Genomic DNA, 17,355 nt, shown 5'->3' on the forward strand with positions numbered 1-17,355 from the left:
TATTGAATAACAGAATAATGGAATGGTTACAGCACGGAAGAAGGCCATTCAGCACATCGAGCCCATGCCTACTCTCAAGAAGTCCCACATCCGCGTCATTTACCAGCAGCTGTGCATTTTTTTCCTTCAGATACTGATCCAACTCCCTTTGGAAAGATAAGATTGAGTCTGCCTCCGCCGCCTTTAAAGCAGTGTATTCCAGATTCTAACCATTTGCTGCGAAATGGCCACCTCCTGGTCCTATGTATAAAGTCCGAGAAAAACGGGATCAATTCCTACCACACTCACAACCTTGCTAAATATAGCAACTTCATTCTGTTCGCGCAATGCAAGCTCCTGATGTGCAGGGCAGCTGTTGAGGTTAAAGCTCTGTTTAGGTTCCCGACATTTATTCTGTCGCAGCGTTTCCGTACTGTAGTGGTTATCAAGTTTGCCTTGCACGCAAAAAGTCCCCGGTTCGAAACCGGGCGGAAGCATTTCGCAAACCTGTTCAATTATTGATTAGAAAAAATTGAATAATTCATATTCATGGTTCAATATTAACAGAGTGCAGTGCCTCACGACGATGTTGCATTTGCTGATTTTGTGTACCGTTCTGTACAAACTCACACTCTACACAGTGTCTCTCAGTCCCTCTCGTTTCCAGCCCTGAAGGGGATAAACACATCTGAAAGCTGCACATTCCATTCACTCAGTTGAGCTGTGGGAGACTATTAAAGGATCCTGCCGCGCTGCCTCGCTTCACAACAGAAAATCGAAGCCACAAAGAAACCAAGAGACTAAACGCTCTTCCCCAGCTCCAGATTTACTGAGGGCGGGACAAGCCCCAACATTCCAGTCACGCGAAGTCCAGAACCTGGGGACATCATCGAAGGGTAAGGATTAGAACTGAGATTATGGAGAAATATCTTCACTAAGAGAGTTGTTAACCTGTGGAATTCCCTACCGCAAAGAGTTGTTGCAGCCACTTCATTGGATATATTCAACGGGGAGTTATGGCTAAAGGGATAAAGTTGTATGGAGAGAAAGCAGGAAAGGGGTACTGAGGTGAATGATCAGCCATGATCTTATTGAATGGTGGTGCAGGAAGAAAGGGCCGAATAGCCTATTCCTGCACCTATTTTCTTTGTTTCTATTTTTCTATCCAGATGATAAATAGCATTCATGTATAAGCAGACAGAAATCAATCAGCTGCTGTCTGTCGCTCTTTGAGGAAAAAGGGAGCCAGCTGATATATCACTACGGCCATGCCAGTCTGAAAAAGTCTATTCTCGGAGACGAGACAGACTAACACCTGGTAAGTATTTGGAAGTGAGACGGACTGTGAATACGACGTGCTGTAGACTGTTGCTTCCACCATCGGCTGCTCACAACATTCACACGGGCTTCAACCAATCAGCAAACAGTTAGCATCTCCCCCCTTCATTCAATTTCTCTCTCACTCTCTACTTATTTTTCCAAATCTTTGCTGTTCATTCTCCTGCTGCCTCAATAAAACGGAGATATTGTGCTATAAATATCACATCGTAGCTTATTTGTGTCACAAAGTAGGAACAGGTCTGATATGTACTTGGATAGAAGTCTTAATACCAGGTGTACTCGGCTTTTCCAATTAATGGAGGTTGTCGCTGCCTTCTTTCAGCACTCCATTTGGAGTTCATTCCTACTCTTTCAACAACTCTCCCTCTAGCTCTCCCTCTCGCCCCCTCTCTCTCTCTCTCTCTCTCTCTCTCTCTCTCTCTCTCTCTCTCTCTCTCTCTCTCTCTCTCTCTCTCTCTCTCTCTCTTTCTCTCTTTCCAATGGACAAAGACCTGATTTGTAATTGCAATGGAGACTCGGGCTTATATTTTTTCTGTGTTAGCCAGTGATGGCGCGAAGATAGACAGAAAAGAAGGAGGAAACAGGTAAAAGGAAACGTAAGAAGTACAAATGCTTCCGAGCTGTTCGGTAGCATTCAAGTATGGCCTGACAGAAAGCAATAAGCTGCTGTCTGTCGCTCTATCTGTAAAGAGAGAGCCAGCTGTTAGATAGCTACGGCTATACCAGTCTGGAAAAGTCTGCTTTCACATGCGAAGCAGAGTAAGGCCTGGTTAGTACTTGGAATGGAGACCGACAGGGAATACCAGGTGCTGTAGACTTTTGGTGCCACCACAGGCTACTCGCAGCATTCACACTGCCGTCAAACTATCAACAAGCTGTTCGGTGCTCCCTTCTGCATTCAAATTCTCATTCACCCTCTTGCCTTATTTTTCCAAATCTTTGCTGCTCATTCTCCTGCTTCCATAGAAAGTCAAGGGGGTCCACACACAACTGAACAAAAAATACAGCAACAAAACAAACGAGCAAAACAACGCACGCACACCTGTATGTCCTTGTCATCCACAACATTTTCTATCAAACTCAGACATTGCGCTATAACTACTACACCGTAGCACATTTCTGCACCAAAGTAGGGACAGGTCTATTTAGTATTTGGATAGGATTCACAATGCCAGGCGTACTAAGCTTTTCCTATTAGTCAAGATTGCTGCTGCCTTCATTCATACTCCATTTGCTGTTTTTTCCAACGCTTTTTATGCAAATCTCACTCTCTCTCTCTCTCTCTAATAGCCACTGGCCTGATTGTACTGAGCAAAGCAGGCCCGGGTTTAACTTTGTGTGTGTGTTAGCGAGAGATGGCGCGAAGAGAGATTGAAAGCAAGGCGGGAAGGCAGGTAAAAGGAAATGTAAGAAGAGGAAATGCTTCCGAGTTGATAAACAGCATTCATGGATGAGCTGACTAAAATAAATAAGCAGCTGCCTGTCGCTCTTTGAGTAAAGAGAGAGCCAGATGTTATATCGCTACGGCCATGCCAATCTGAAAATGTCTGATCTCGGATACGAAGTAGCGTAAGGTCTGGTTAGTACTTGGACGGGAGACCGACTGCAAATACCAGGTGCTGTAGACTTTTACTGTCATCACAGGCTGCTGGCAACATTCACACTGCCATCAAACAATCAACAATTTGTTCACTTCTCCCTCCAGTATTCAATTTCTCTCCTACCACCTCCCTTTATTTTTCCAAATCTTTGCTGCTCATTCTCCTGCTGACATTGAAAGTCAAGGGGGTCCACACACAACTAAACCAGAAACACAGCAACAAAATAAACGTGCAAAAAACACAACCAAACCTATAAGTCCTTCGCACGCAAAGCATCCTTGACCAAACCGGCCGCTACTGTCCCTGACCGAAGGGTCCCCGTATCGGGCTCTTCTAGCACTGTCCGAAGCGGCCCCGTACCGGTCGCTACTATCCCGGGCCAAAGCAGTCTGCAACGGATTCGGGGAACGCATAGCCGGCCGAAGGGCCTCCGCGACGACATGCCAACAGGATCCGAGGAAGTGGAACCGGCTGAACGGACTCCGAGGCCGCCGCTCAATCCACCGAAGTGAATCCGAGGCCGGCGCTGACTCGACGGAAGGGACCGAAGAGGTGGCGTCGTCTTACACGCCCAACCAACCTTTATTAATGTTTAAACGTTTACCCAACTTTTAAACTTAATAAACAATCTGGGAGACCTTTTGAAGCTTAGAGTTTAGATTCTCAATCGAAATAATATTAAATAACTATTATTAATCCACATCTTTGACTTTTAACAACTTTTAGAAACTTTATAAATTGGGGAAATTTTTTTAATCTATTATTGATTTACATCTTAGACTTTTAACCACACTTAGAAAGTTTTAAAACTTTTCAACAACCGTTAGAGTCTCTTGAAATAAATTGGTAATCTTTACCAAATTTTAATTTTTATAATAACTTTGGAAGTCAACTTCCTAATGCCGGCCCCCAAACCGAGCCTCGGAGAATCTACCTTCAATGGCGCTATCCGGCGCTAGGCTGGCGGCCAACACTTAGCTCGAGGCAATTAGCTTTATAGAGCTGTGCCTCGGCTTCAGTAGCCTTGGACCCTCTTGCCACTGGACTAAGACCTTAATCTAAGCCCGTGTGGTTGCCGGTGTGCAGCGGCCACCCACCTTAAAAAAACCCACGCACACTCATCTTCCACTTCGTCAGTATGAAGTTTTGGACATCGAACTTCAGGTCCCTCAAAGACAATCCTCACAGCATCAGGTCGGTATGCCGCGCAGCCATAGTTGCCCGGGCACTCAGACGTATTCACTTTGACATCGCCGCCCTAAGCGAGACGTAGTGGGCAGGGGAAGGGCAGTTCAAGGAAAATGGTCGAGGTCACACCTTCCTTTGAAAGGAAAACCAGAGGCAGAACGCAGCCTTCAATGAGTCGGCTTTGCCTTCAAGAATGTGCTGGTCGACCGCCTCAAAGATTCCACCTGTGGGGTTAACGAATGCCACATGACTCTCCGTAGTATCCTATATCGGAGCCAATGTGCCACAGTCATCAGTGCGTAGGCCTCTACCCTCGATGCAATCGATGAGGCTAAAGAGGGATTTTATACCAAACTCAAGACATCCTTGTCCGACGTCCACACGGGCGACAAATTGATCTTCCTGGGTGATTTTAATGCCAGGCTTGGGAAAGTCACAGTCCTCAGGGGAGGCGTGATTTGCAGAGAGGGGAAGCCAACTTCAGTGATACGCTACTCCTGACAAAATGTCTAGAACATGGACTCCTCATCACCAACATCCAATTCCACCTGAGGGATAAAACAAGTCATCGTGTCAACACACTCGCTCCAAACAGTTGCACCTGCTTGACTATGTCATCGTCCAAGCCAGGGATTGCAAGGATGTGCGCATCACCCGCGTCATGACAGGAGCTGACGACTACTGGACGGCCCATCGCCTAATCAGATCAATCATCATCATTAACATTGCCCTAAAACAGAGGAGACAATAGAAGCAGTTCCACAAAATGTTAATGCACTGTCACTGAGAGAGCAATCTAAGAGTACCATATACAGTCAGCCCCTCACAGCATTGATTATCCTGAGATGCCGAATCCCCATAGCGCTTGGTCTGCACTCGAGACCTCTATAACAAGTGCCTGTGAAGAGACATTTCGTCACTCAACCAGAAAACACCAGAACTGATTTGCTTAAAATGATCAGAAGTTCGAAGAACTAATAAATCGCAACCGCAAACCATTTCTGAGCATCAAGCAACAGCCCAACTCGAGAGCTGAAAAATCACATTACAGACGGCTCAATGCTCAGGACCAACAAAAAGCCCAGGCCGTAAGAACAAGTGGTGGATGGAGAAAGCACAGGAGACACGACAACTGGTCGACAGCCACGATATGCCAGGATTCGTCACTGCAGTCAAGGCCACCTACGGTCTGAACTGCGAAGGACCCACGCCACTCCTGACCAAGAACATGAAAACAGTCATGAAGGACACCGACGTTGTCAGGGCCCGATGGAAGGAACACTTTGAAGATCTCCTCAATCGATGGAGTGGAATTAACTTAAGAGCCAGTGGGGAACTTTTAACCGATGCCGCCTCCAGGCCAGGTCCAAGATCACCCTAACTCTGTCATTGAGTTGCATTATGCGGACGATGCCTGCCTCTGTGCACATTCAGAAGCTAAACTCCAGGATATAGTCATTGTATTCACTGAAGCAAATGAAAGAATGGGCATTACGCTTAACATCCGTAAGACAAAGGTCCTTCACCAGCCTGTTATTGCCACACAACACTGCCCTCCAATCATCAGGATCCTATGCGTGGCCCTGGACAACGTGCACCATTTCCCATATGTCAGAAACCTTTTATTAACAAAGGCAGACATTGATGCGGAGATTCAGCATTGCCTCCAGAGCACCAGCGCAGCCTTTTGCCATCTGCGGAAAAAGTGTTTGAAGACCAGGCACTCAAATCTACCACCAAACTCATGTTCTACAGGACTGTAGTAAAATCTGCCCTTCTGTATGGACGCTGTACAGAAGGCACCTCAAGTCGCGGAAGATATTTCACAAACATGTATCCGCAAGCTCTTGCAAAGCTCCTGGGAAGAAATGCGCACTAACATCAGCGTCCTCGACCAGGCTAACATCCCCAGTAATGCTGCACTGACCACACTCGATCAGCTTCGCTGGGCAGGCCACATAGTACTCATGTCAGATACGAGACTCCTTCAGCAAATGCTTTATGCTGAGCTCCTTCATGGTAAACCGACCAAAGAAGGACAGTGGAAATGTTATAAGGACACCCTCCAAACCACCCTGGTAAATTGCGACATCGCCACTGACACATGGGAGACTTTGGCCGCAGACAGCCCGAGTTGCAGAAAGTCGATCCGGGAAGGCGATGCGCTCTTTGAGTCTCGTTGCAAGGGGGATGAAGTGGTCAGGCACAGGAAGCGGAAGGAGTGCGCGGCAAACCAGCCATACCGACCCCTTCCCCCGACGAATGTCTGTCCCACCTCTAACAGGGTGTGTAGCTCCCGTATCGGACGTTTCAGCCATTAAAGAAGTCACTTTGGGAGTAGAAGCAAGTCCTTCTCGATTCCGGGGTACTGCCTATCATGATGATGATCCTTACCAACGGATCCGTTACAGATCCAATCTGCGTCTGGATCGGGGTTAAACAGGGCTGCGTTATTACTAAAACCTTCTTCTCAATCTTCCTCGCCGCCATGCTCCACCTCACAATCAACAAGCTACCCGCTTAAGTGGAACTAAACTACAGATCCAGTGGGAAGCTGTTAAACCTACGCCACCTCCAGGCCAGATCCAAGATCACCGCAACCTCTGTTATTGAGCTGCAGTATGCGTAAGACGCCTGCGTTTGTGCACATTCAGAGGCTGAACTCCAGGATATAGTCAATTTATTCACTGAGCATATGAAAACATGGGCCTTACGCTTAACATCCGTATGACAAAGTTCCTGCACCAGCATGTCACCAACGCAGAGCACTGTCTTCCAGGTATGAAGAACCACGGCGCAGCCGTGGACAACGTGGATCAGTTCCCATATCTCGTGAGCCTCTTATCAACAAAGGCAAACATTGATGGGAGATTCAGCATCGCCTCCTGTGCAGCAGCGCAGCCTTCGACCGTCTGAGGGAAGGTTTGTTTGAAGGCCAGGCCCTCAAATCTACCAAGACACTCATGGTCTGAAGGGCTGCAGTAATATCAACCTTCCAGTATGGATCTGAGGCATGGACGATGTATAGGTTGCACCTCAACTCGCTGGAGATATATCACCAACGATGTCTCCACAAGATCCAGCAAATCCCCTGGGAGGGCAGGCGCTCGAAGATTATTGACCTCGACCAGGCCAACATCCCCTTGTATTGAAGCACAGACTGCACTCGATCAGCTTCGCTGGGCAGGCCAGATAGTACGCATGTCAGATACTAGGCTCCCGAAGCAAATGCTTTATGCGGAGCTCCTTCATGGTATACGTGCCAAAGGAGGACAGAGGAAACGTTATAAGGACACCCTCAAAGCTTCGCTAGTAAAGTGTGACTTCACTGCTGACATTTAGGAGATACTGGACGCTAATTGCCCGAGGTGGAATAAGTTCATCCGGGAGAGCATTGAGCTCTTCGAGTCTCAACGCAAGGATCAGGAAGAGCCCAAACACAGGCAGCGGAAGGAGCGTGCGGCAACCCAACCCCACTGAACACTTCCCTCGATGAATATCTGTCCCACCTGTAACAGGGTCTGTGGCTCTCGTATCGGACTGTTCTGCCAAAAAAGAGCTCCCTCTTGCAGTGGAAGCAAGTCCTCCTCGATTCCGAAAGACTGCCTATGTTTGATTGATTGAGATCAATCTGAGGCATTGCGCTTTAATTACAATATCCTAGCTCACTTCTGCAATAAAGTCTGCACAGGTCTGATTAGTACTTAGATTGGAGTCTTAATATCGGGTGTACTAGGCTTTTCCTATTAGTCGAGATTGTCATTGCCTTCATTCAGCACTTCATTTGCTGTTCATTCTTGCCCTTTCCACAACCCTCTCTCTCTCTCTCTCTCTCGCTCTCTAATAGGTACAGATCTGATGTGTACTTAGCAATGAAGGCTCGGTCTTGTATTGTGTGTGTGTTAGCGAGAGACGGCTCGAAGAGAGGTAGAAAAGAAGATGGTAAGGCAGGTAAAAAGCAATGCATAAGATACAAATGCTTCAGAGCTGTTTGATCGCATTTACCTGTTTTATAGCATTCATGTATCTGCTGACAGAAAGCTATAAGCAGCTATCTGTGGCTCTCTAAGTAAAGAGAGAGCGACCGGTTAAATATGTACAGCCATACTAGTAAGAAAACGCCTAATCTCGTCGGATCTCGGATACGATTCAGAGTAAGGCCTGGTTAGACTTGGATGGGAGACTGCCTGGGAATACCAAGTGCAGTAGGATTTTACTGCCGCCACAGGCCGCTCATGGTTCTGCACACACACTGACGTTAATCCATCAACAATCTTTTTGCTGCACTCTCTCTCACTTTCCTTTCACCACTTCTTTCCTGTACATTCTCCTGCTGCTACACAAATGCAAGGAGGTCGACGCAGGGGGCGAAAGAACGCAGAAGAACAAAATAAGATTGCAAAAAACCACATGTTGGCGGAGGGGCACCAGGACGCAGCAGCTGAGAGGAGAGACAAAATGCATCGAAACCTGGGAGGGACAAAAAGCAACAGAACAAAGAATAGTGTTGGAAGTGCAGCAATTCAATGCAGGAAAAAAAGCAAAGCCAACTAGCATGCTGCCGGAATGCATGTGAATTAATGTGATGCAATTTACAACTGAGATTGACGAGTAGCAGGCGCCACTTGCCAGGTGGGGTTATGAAATGTGGCTATAATGGAGATCTGGATCAAAAATGGGTAGGATTGGAAATTAAACAATCTTGGCGATTTGGGGGCGGTGGAAGCTTTTTATTGGGAAGAGTGATTTGGGGATGGGAAATATGGGGGTGGGAGCGATTTGAGGGACGAGAGATATTGAGTTTGGCGAGCGTGAGATTTGGGGGTGAGTGAGTGAATGATGTGGGCGCGAGTGAGGGAAGGGTGAAGGTCATACAGATTTGAAGCTTGAGGCAAGGCAATGAAAGTGGTAGGGCTTGTAGTCTGTTTGTCTGGAGGTGATGGAAGGCAAATGGCGAAATCAAAATTGAGTGTGGATTACTTGCATGAATGCACAGACTGAGAAAAAGAAACGAAGAACAGCCGTATGCCTGTTTAAGTAAAGAGCAAGCAAACTGCTGCTATTTATGGCTGCACTAGTCTAAAAACGCCCAAACTCGTCTGATTTTAGAAGTTAACCAGAGTCAGGCCTGGTTAGTATATGGAAGGGAGACCGCCGAGCAATGCCCGTTGTCAGGTGCTTTTGCTGCCGCCACAGGCCGCATATGGTTCTGCACACACATTGCCACTAATCCATCAACAACCTTTTTGCTGCTCTCTCTCTCACTTTTCTTGCAACATTTCTTTCCTGCACATTCTCCTGCTGCTACACAAATGCAAGGGTGTCGAGACAGATGGCGAATGAACGCAGAACAACAAAATAAAATAGCAAAAATAGCAAATAACAATGGCTCGAAGAGAGATAGAAAATAAGGTAGCAAAGCAGGTAAATTAAAAGGAAAGTAGTACTAAAAGGAAAAAAAACAGCTTCAGAGCTGTTTGATAGCATTCATGTATGAACTGACAGAAAGCAATAAGCTGCTGTCTGTTGCTCATCGAGTAAAGATAACACCAGCTCTTATATAACTACGGCCATACCAGTCTGAAAAAGTCTGATATCGGATATGAAGCAGAGTAAGGCCTGGTTACTACTTGGAAGGGAGAACAACTGAGAATGCCAAGTGCTGTAGATTTTTGCTGCCACCTCAGCCTGCTTGCAATATTCACACAGCCGTCAACCAATCAACAAGTTTTTCGATTCTCCCTCGTGCATTCAGTTTCTCTCTCACATTCTCCCTTAATTTTTCCAAATCTTTGCTGCTCATTCTCCTGCTGCCATAGAAAGTCAAGTTTGTCCACACACAACCAAAGAAAAATACAGCAAAAAAGTAACCGAGCAAAATATTGTGTATGGAGAAAGAGTCAGAGTGAACACTGTGAGCTCGAAGTAAAGTATGACCTTATTATTTTATTGATGGTCTCCAGAGTGCCTCTCCAATCATGAAACCGTTCTAAATACCAGTGCTCCCAAGAGATTATGCGTTCGCTTCGGACTCTGGGGAAGGAAGCCTCTGTTGGTTCTACAGAGTCAATACAAGTCCACCTTTCTAACAACATTCCCCACCAAAGTTAATAGTGTAATTATTTACAATGTGAGTTGATCTGGGCCTTTATTGCCCTGGTTGATTGTCTCGATGTGATAGCTAGTGTTGTTGAATCATTTGTTGGGCCCTCGCTGGGCTGCTGTGCAGCTGGCCTTCCTGGGATTCCTGGTGGGTTGCTAATTGCAGGGCTGCTGTTGATGATGGTTTCTGCTTCGTGGTCTGGCGTGGTGTCGGTTGGCACTGGTGTGTGCGCTTGGGAATCAGAAAAGGTAAGGTCTATCTTGGGTTGCTCAGGGTGGTCCATTAATCTGAGTTTGACTTGGTCCAAGTGTATCCAGTGAATTAGTCCATTTGAAGGTTTGACCCGACACACCCAGGTCCCCTCTGTGGGCACAACAGTGCCGGGAAGCCACTTTGGAACTTGTCCATGATTTAATACAAATACAGTATAATTGACTTCAATCTCGCGTGACACATTCACGCTATCATTGAATGCACTTTGTTGAAGCCACCTGCTCTCTACCTGTTCATGCAGATCAGGGTGAACTAACGAGAGCCTTGACTTAAGTGCTCTTTGCATGAGCAGTTCAGCTGGTGGTATCCCAGTGAGTGGTCTTGTGCGGTAGCTAAGCAGAACTCGGGATAGGCGAGTTTCCAGTGAGCCTTCAGTTACGTGCTTCAAGCCTTGCTTGATGGTTTGCACTGCTCTCTCTGCCTGACCATTGGACAATGGTTTCAACGGGACAGATGTGACATGTTTGATCCCCTTACGGTTCATGAATTCGTTGAACTCAGCACTAGTAATACACGGCCCGTTTTCGCTCACCAGGACATCGGGTAAGTCGTGTGTGGCAAACATGGCGACCAGGATTTCAGTTGTAGCAGTGGACGTGCTAGCTGACATTATCTCACATTGAATCCACTTGGGGTACGCGTCTACAAGCACAAGCAAGATTTTACCCAAGAACAGGGCTGCATAGTCGATGTATACCCTAGACCACGGTTTGGAGGGCCACAGCCGTAAACTTAGCGGCTCTCCCTGGGTACATTGCTAAACTGCGAGCATGTATTGCATCTGGGAATGCAGGACTCTAAGTCTGCATCGATGCCGGGCCACCATAGATGGGATCTGGCTATCGCTTTCATCATTATGATGCCTGGGTGTGCACTGTGGAGCTCGTTGATTAAGGTGTCTCTACCCTTCTTGTGCACCACTACTCGATTGCCCCAAAGAAGGCAGTCTGCATGTATAGATATTATATCTTTGCGCCGCTGGAACGGCTTTATCTCTTCCTGCATTTCCACTGCGACACTGGACTAGCTCCCGTGAAGCAGACAGCTTTACACTGGAAATAATAAGATGTCCTGGCTTGACAAGGTTTTGGTCTGGCGGGCAATGACGGGTGATTGCTCACTCTCAACTGCTTCCATCACCTTAGCTGGATCTGCGGGCTGCGCCATTTCCACCCCCGTGGCTTGCAATGGCATCCTACTGAGAGCATCGGCGGCTTTTCTTTGCCTGGCCTGTGGTGAATGGCCTAGTTGTATGCGGACAAGATGAGCACCCATCTCTGGATGCGGGCCAATGCGTTGGTATTTATCCCTTTACTATCAGAAAACAGTGATATAAGTGCCTTATGATCCGTTTCCAATTCGAATTTTAGCCCTAACACGTATAGATGCATTTGATTGACCCCATGGACACACGCTAACGCTTCTTTTTCAATCAAGCTGCAGGCTGTCTCGGCCTTAGACAGATCCTGGATGCATAAGCAACCAGTTTCAGGTTCCCGAAGTCATTAGTTTGTTACAATACACACCCGACGCCATATGACGACGTATCACATGCCAGTGCCAAACGCTTACATGGATCATACAACACAAGCAATTTGTTTCAGCATAACAATTTTCTCGCTTATACAACGGCATTTTCTTGGCTTTTGCCGCAAACCTATTCGCATCCTTTTCATAGAAAGACATGTAGTGGTTCTAGCAGGGTGCTCCGTCCCGGTATGAAGTTACCAAAGTAGTTCAAGCGTCCCAGAAACGACCGCAGCTCCGTCACGTTCTGTGGCATGCGTGCCTTATCGAGTGCTTCAGTTTTCACGTTGGTGGGCCTGATGCCATCTACCGCAATCCTCCTTCCCATGAACTCGACTTCAGGCGCCATGAAAACGCACTTCGAGCATTTTAACGTGAGCCCCACGCGTTTGAGTCAACTACGAACCTCCTCCATGTTCTGCAGCTGGTTGGCTGCGTTCCGACCTGTGAACAAGGTGTCGTCCTGGAAGACCACGGTGTGTGGGACCGACTTCAGTAAACATTACATTTTTCTCTAGAATATCGCCACCGCTGATCGAATTACAAACGGGCATCTGGTATAAAGAAAAATACCTTTGTCCTTGTCGATGCTGGTGATGGCATTCGATGATTCCTCCAATTCCTGCGTCGTGTCGGCTGAACTCAGATCCAGCTTCGTGAACGTCTTTCTTCCTACCAGCATTTCAAAAAGGTTGTCAGACTTTCAGAGTGGGTATTGGTCCTGCAGGGAAAAACGTTTGATTATTAATTTGTAATCGCCGACAATTGTGACGGTGCCATCTTCCTTGAGAACTTGGACAGAAGGACTGGCCCACTCGCTTAACTCGATCGGTGAAATGCAGCCGCTCTAGCTCGATCTCTGCCCTTTCTCTCATCATGTACGGTACGGTTCTCGCCTTGTGATGGATGGGTCGCGCCTACAGAATTAGGTGGATCTACACTTTTGCTCCTTGGAATTTGCCGATGTCTGGTTCGAACAGCGAAGGAAATTTGTTTAAGACCTGGGCAGGACCGGATCCAATATCCTCGGGGGAGTGTTTGCCAATGCTGTTGGGGAGGAGTTACACTAATATGACAGGGGCATGGGAACCTCTGCAGCGAGACAGAGGGAAGTAGAATGGGGGAAGAAGCAAAAGAGAGAAAGAGGAAAAGTAAAATTGGAGGGCAGAGAAACCTAAGGCAAAAAGCAAAAAGGGCCACATTACAGCAACATTCTAAAGGGGAAAAGTGTGTTTGAAAGACAAGCCTGAAGGCTCTGTGCCTCGATGCAAGGAGTATTCGGAATAAGGTGGACGAATTAACTGCACAGATAACAGTTAACGGGTATGATGTAATTGGTATCACGGAGACTTGGCTCCAGGGTGACTAAGGCTAAGAACTCAACATCCAGGGGTATTCAACATTTAGGAAGGATAGACAGAAAGGAAAATGTGGCGGGGTGGCATTGCTGGCTAAAGAGGAAATTAATGCAATAGTAAGAAAGGACATTAGCTTGGATGCTGTGGAATCATTATGGTGGAGCTGCAGAATACCAAGGGGCAGAAAACGCTAGTGGGAGCTGTGTACAGACCACCAAACAGTAGTAGTAAGGTTGGGGACAGCTAAAAACAAAAAATAAGGGATGCATGCAATGAAGGTACAGCAGTTATCATGGGTGACTTTAATCTACATATTGATTGGGCTAACCAAACTGGTAGCAATGCGGTGGAGAAGGATTTCCCGGAGGGTATTAAGGATGGTTTTCTCGACCAATATGTCGAAAAACCAACCAGTGAGCTGGCCATCCAAGACTGGGTTATGTGTAATGAAAAAGGACTAATTCGCAATCTTGTTGTGCAAGACCACTTGGGGAAGAGTGACCATAACATGGTAGAGTTCTTTATTAGGATGGAGAGTGAAACAGTTAATTCAGAAACTAGGGTCCTGAACTTAACGAAAGGTAACTTCGGTGGTTGGAGGCGTGAATTGGATCGAGTAGACTGGCAAATTATACTTAAAGGGTTGACGGTGGATAGGCAATGGCAACCATTTGAAGATCACATGTTTGAACTTCAGCAATTGTACATCCCTGTCTGGAGTAAAAATAAAACGGGGAAGCTGGCTCAATCGTGGCTAACAAGGGAAATTAAGGATAGTATTAAATACAAGGAAGAGGCATATAAATTGGTCAGAAATAGCAGCAAACCTGAGGACTGGGAGAAATTTAGAATTCAGCAGAGGAGGACAAAGGGTTTAATTAAGAGGGGGGAAATAGAGTACGAAAAGAAGCTTGCCGGGCACATAAAAACTGACTGCAAAAGCTTCCACAGATATGTGAAGAGAAAAAGATTCGTGAAGACAAATGTAGTAGCCTTGTAGTCGGATTCAGGTGAATTTATAAAGGGGAACAAAGAAATAGCAGACCAATTGAACAAATACTTTGGTTCTGTCTTCACGAAGGAAGACACAAATAAACTTCCGAAAGTATTAGGGGAACGAGAGTCTAGTGAGAAGGAGGAACTGAAGGATATCCTTATTTGGCGGTAAATTGTGATGGCGAAATTGATGGGATTGAAGGCCGATAAATCCCCGAGGCCTGATAGTCTACATCCTAGAGTCCTTAAGGAAGTGGCCCTTGAAATTGTAGATTCATTGGTGATCATTTTCCAACAGGCTATCGACTCGGGATCAGTTCCTATGGACTGGAGGGTAGCTAATGTAACACCACTATTCAAAAAGGGAGCGAGAGAGAAAGCGGGTAATTATAGACCGGTTAGCTCAACATCAAGTGTGGGAAAAATGTTGGAATCAATTATTAAGAATGAAATAGCAGCGCATTTGGTAAGCAGTGACAGCATCGGTCCAAGTCAGCATGGATTCATGAAGGGGAAATCATGCTTGAGAAATCTTCTGGAATTTTTGAGGATGTAACCAGTAGAGTGGACAAGGACGAACCAGTGGATGTGTTGTATTTGGACTTTCAAAAGGCTTTCGACAAGGTCCCACACAAGAGATTGCTGTGCAAAATCAAAGCAGATGGCATTGGGGCTAATATATTAACGTGGATAGAGAACTGGTTAGCAGACAGGAAGCAGAGATTCAAGATAAACGGGTCCTTTTCAGAATGGCAGGCAGTGACTAGTGGAGTACCACAGGCCTCAGTGCTGGGACCCCAGCTCTTTACAATATACATCAATGATTTGGATGAAGGAATTGAGTGTAATATCTCCAAGTTTACAGATGACACTAAACTGGGTGGCGGTGTGAGCTGCGAAGGGGACGCTAAGAGTCTGCAGGGTGACTTAGACAGGTTAGGTTTCTGGGCAAATGCATGGCAGATCCAGTATCATGTGGATAAATGTGAGGTTATCTACTTTGCAGGCAAAAACGCGAATTCAGAATATTATCTGAATGATGGCAGATTAGGAAAAGGGGAGGTGCAACGAGATCTGAGTCTCATGGTTCATCAGTCATTGAAAGTTGGCACACAGGTGCAGCAGGCGGTAAAGAAGGCAAATGATATGTTGGCCTTCATAGCTAGGGGATTTGAGTATTGGAACAGGGAGGTCTTACTGCAGTTGTACAGGGCATTGGTGAGGCCTCACCTGGAATATTGTGTTCGATTTTGATCTGCTAATCTGAGGAAGGACGTTCTTGCTATTGAGGGAGTGCAGCGAAAGTTCACCATACTGATTCCCGGGATGGCTGGACTGACATGTGAGGAGTGACTGGATCAACTAGGCCTTTATACGTTGGAGTTTAGAAGGATGAGAGGGAGTCTCATAGAAATATACAAGATTCTGACGGAACGGGACAGGTTAGATGCGGGTAAATTGTTCCTGATGTTGGGGAAGTCCAGAACGAGGCGACACAGTCTGAGGATAAGGGGTAGGCCATTTAGAACTGAGATGAGGAGAACCTTCTTCACTCAGAGAGTTGTTAAACTGTGGAATTCCCTGCCGCAGAGAGTTGTTGATGCCAGTTCATTGGATATATTCAAAAGGGAGTTAGATGTGGCCCTTACGGCTAAAGGGCTCAAAGGATATTGAGAGAAAGCAGGAAAGGGGTACTGAGGGAATGTTGAGCCATGATCTTATCGAATGGTGATGCGGGCTCAAAGGGCCGAATTGCCTACTCCTGCACCTATTTTCTATGTCCCCGTGTCCCCATTTGCGCATGTCCCCGTGTCCTCCTGTCCCCATGTCCCCACATTGTCCCCATGTCCCCATGTCCTCATGTCCCCATGTCCCCATGTCGCCGTGTCCCGCTGTCCCCATGTCCCCATGTCCCCATGTCTCCGTGACCCCGTGTCCCCATGTCCCCATGTCCCCGTGACCCCGCATCCCCATATGTCCCTATGTCACCAGGGTGTCCTCATATCACAAGGTCCCCACAGAGTCCCCATGTCCCCATGTCCCCCTGTCCCCCTGACCCCATGTCCCCAAGACCCATATCCCTGTGTCCCCATATCCCTGTGTCCCCATGTTTCCATATCCCTGTGTTTCCATGTCCCCATGTCTCCATATCTATGTGTTCCCGTGTCCCCATATCTCTGTGTCCCCATGTCCCCATGTCCCCATATCTATGTGTTCCCGTGTCCCCATATCTCTGTGTTCCCATGTCCCCATGTCTGCGTATCCCTGTGTCCCCGTGTCCCCATACCCCTGTGTCCCATGTCCCCTTTTCTCTGTGTCCCCATGTCCCCATCTCCCCATATCCCCATATCAATGTGTTCCCGGGTCACCATATCTCTGTGGCCCCATGTACCCATGTCTGCGTATCCCTGTGTCCGCATGTCCCCATATCCCTGTGTTCCCGTGTCCCCATATCCCTCTGTCCCCATGTTTCCATATCCCTTTGTCTCCATGTCCACATGTCCCCATATCCCTGTGTTCCCGTGTCCCCATATCCCTCTGTCCCCATGTTTCCATATCCCTTTGTCTCCATGTCCCCATGTCCCCATATCCCTCTGTCCCCATGTTTCCATATCCCTTTGTCCCCATGTCTCCATGTCACCATGTCCCCATGTCCCCATGTCCCCATGTTCCCATGTCCCCATGTCCCCGTGTCCCCATGTCTCCATTTCCCCGTGTCACCGTGTCCCCATGTCTCCATGTCCCCGTGTCCCCGTGTCCCCATATCCCCATGTCCCCGTGACCCCATGTCCCCGTGTCCCCGTGTCCTCGTGTCCACGTGTCCCCATATCCCCATGTCCCCGTGTCCTCATGTACCTGTGTCCCCATGTCCCCATGTCCCCGTGTCCCCATGTTCCATGTCCCCGTGTCTACATGTCTCCATGTCCCCGTGACCCCATGTCTCCATGTCCCCGTGTCCCCGTGTCCCCGTGTCCCCGTGTCACCATAT

At 47.3% G+C, this 17,355-nt stretch overlaps 1 non-coding gene across 1 annotated transcript; it reads left to right on the top strand.

Annotated features, from left to right (window-relative positions):
* Positions 1 to 403: 403 nt before the first annotated feature.
* Positions 404 to 476, top strand: trnaa-ugc (transfer RNA alanine (anticodon UGC)). Its single transcript has one exon. It is a non-coding gene; the product is annotated as a tRNA-Ala (tRNA).
* The last annotated feature ends 16,879 nt before the right edge of the window (positions 477 to 17,355 follow it).

This window comes from Pristiophorus japonicus, unplaced genomic scaffold (genome assembly GCF_044704955.1).
Source record: "Pristiophorus japonicus isolate sPriJap1 unplaced genomic scaffold, sPriJap1.hap1 HAP1_SCAFFOLD_115, whole genome shotgun sequence".
Lineage (NCBI taxonomy): Eukaryota > Metazoa > Chordata > Chondrichthyes > Pristiophoridae > Pristiophorus > Pristiophorus japonicus.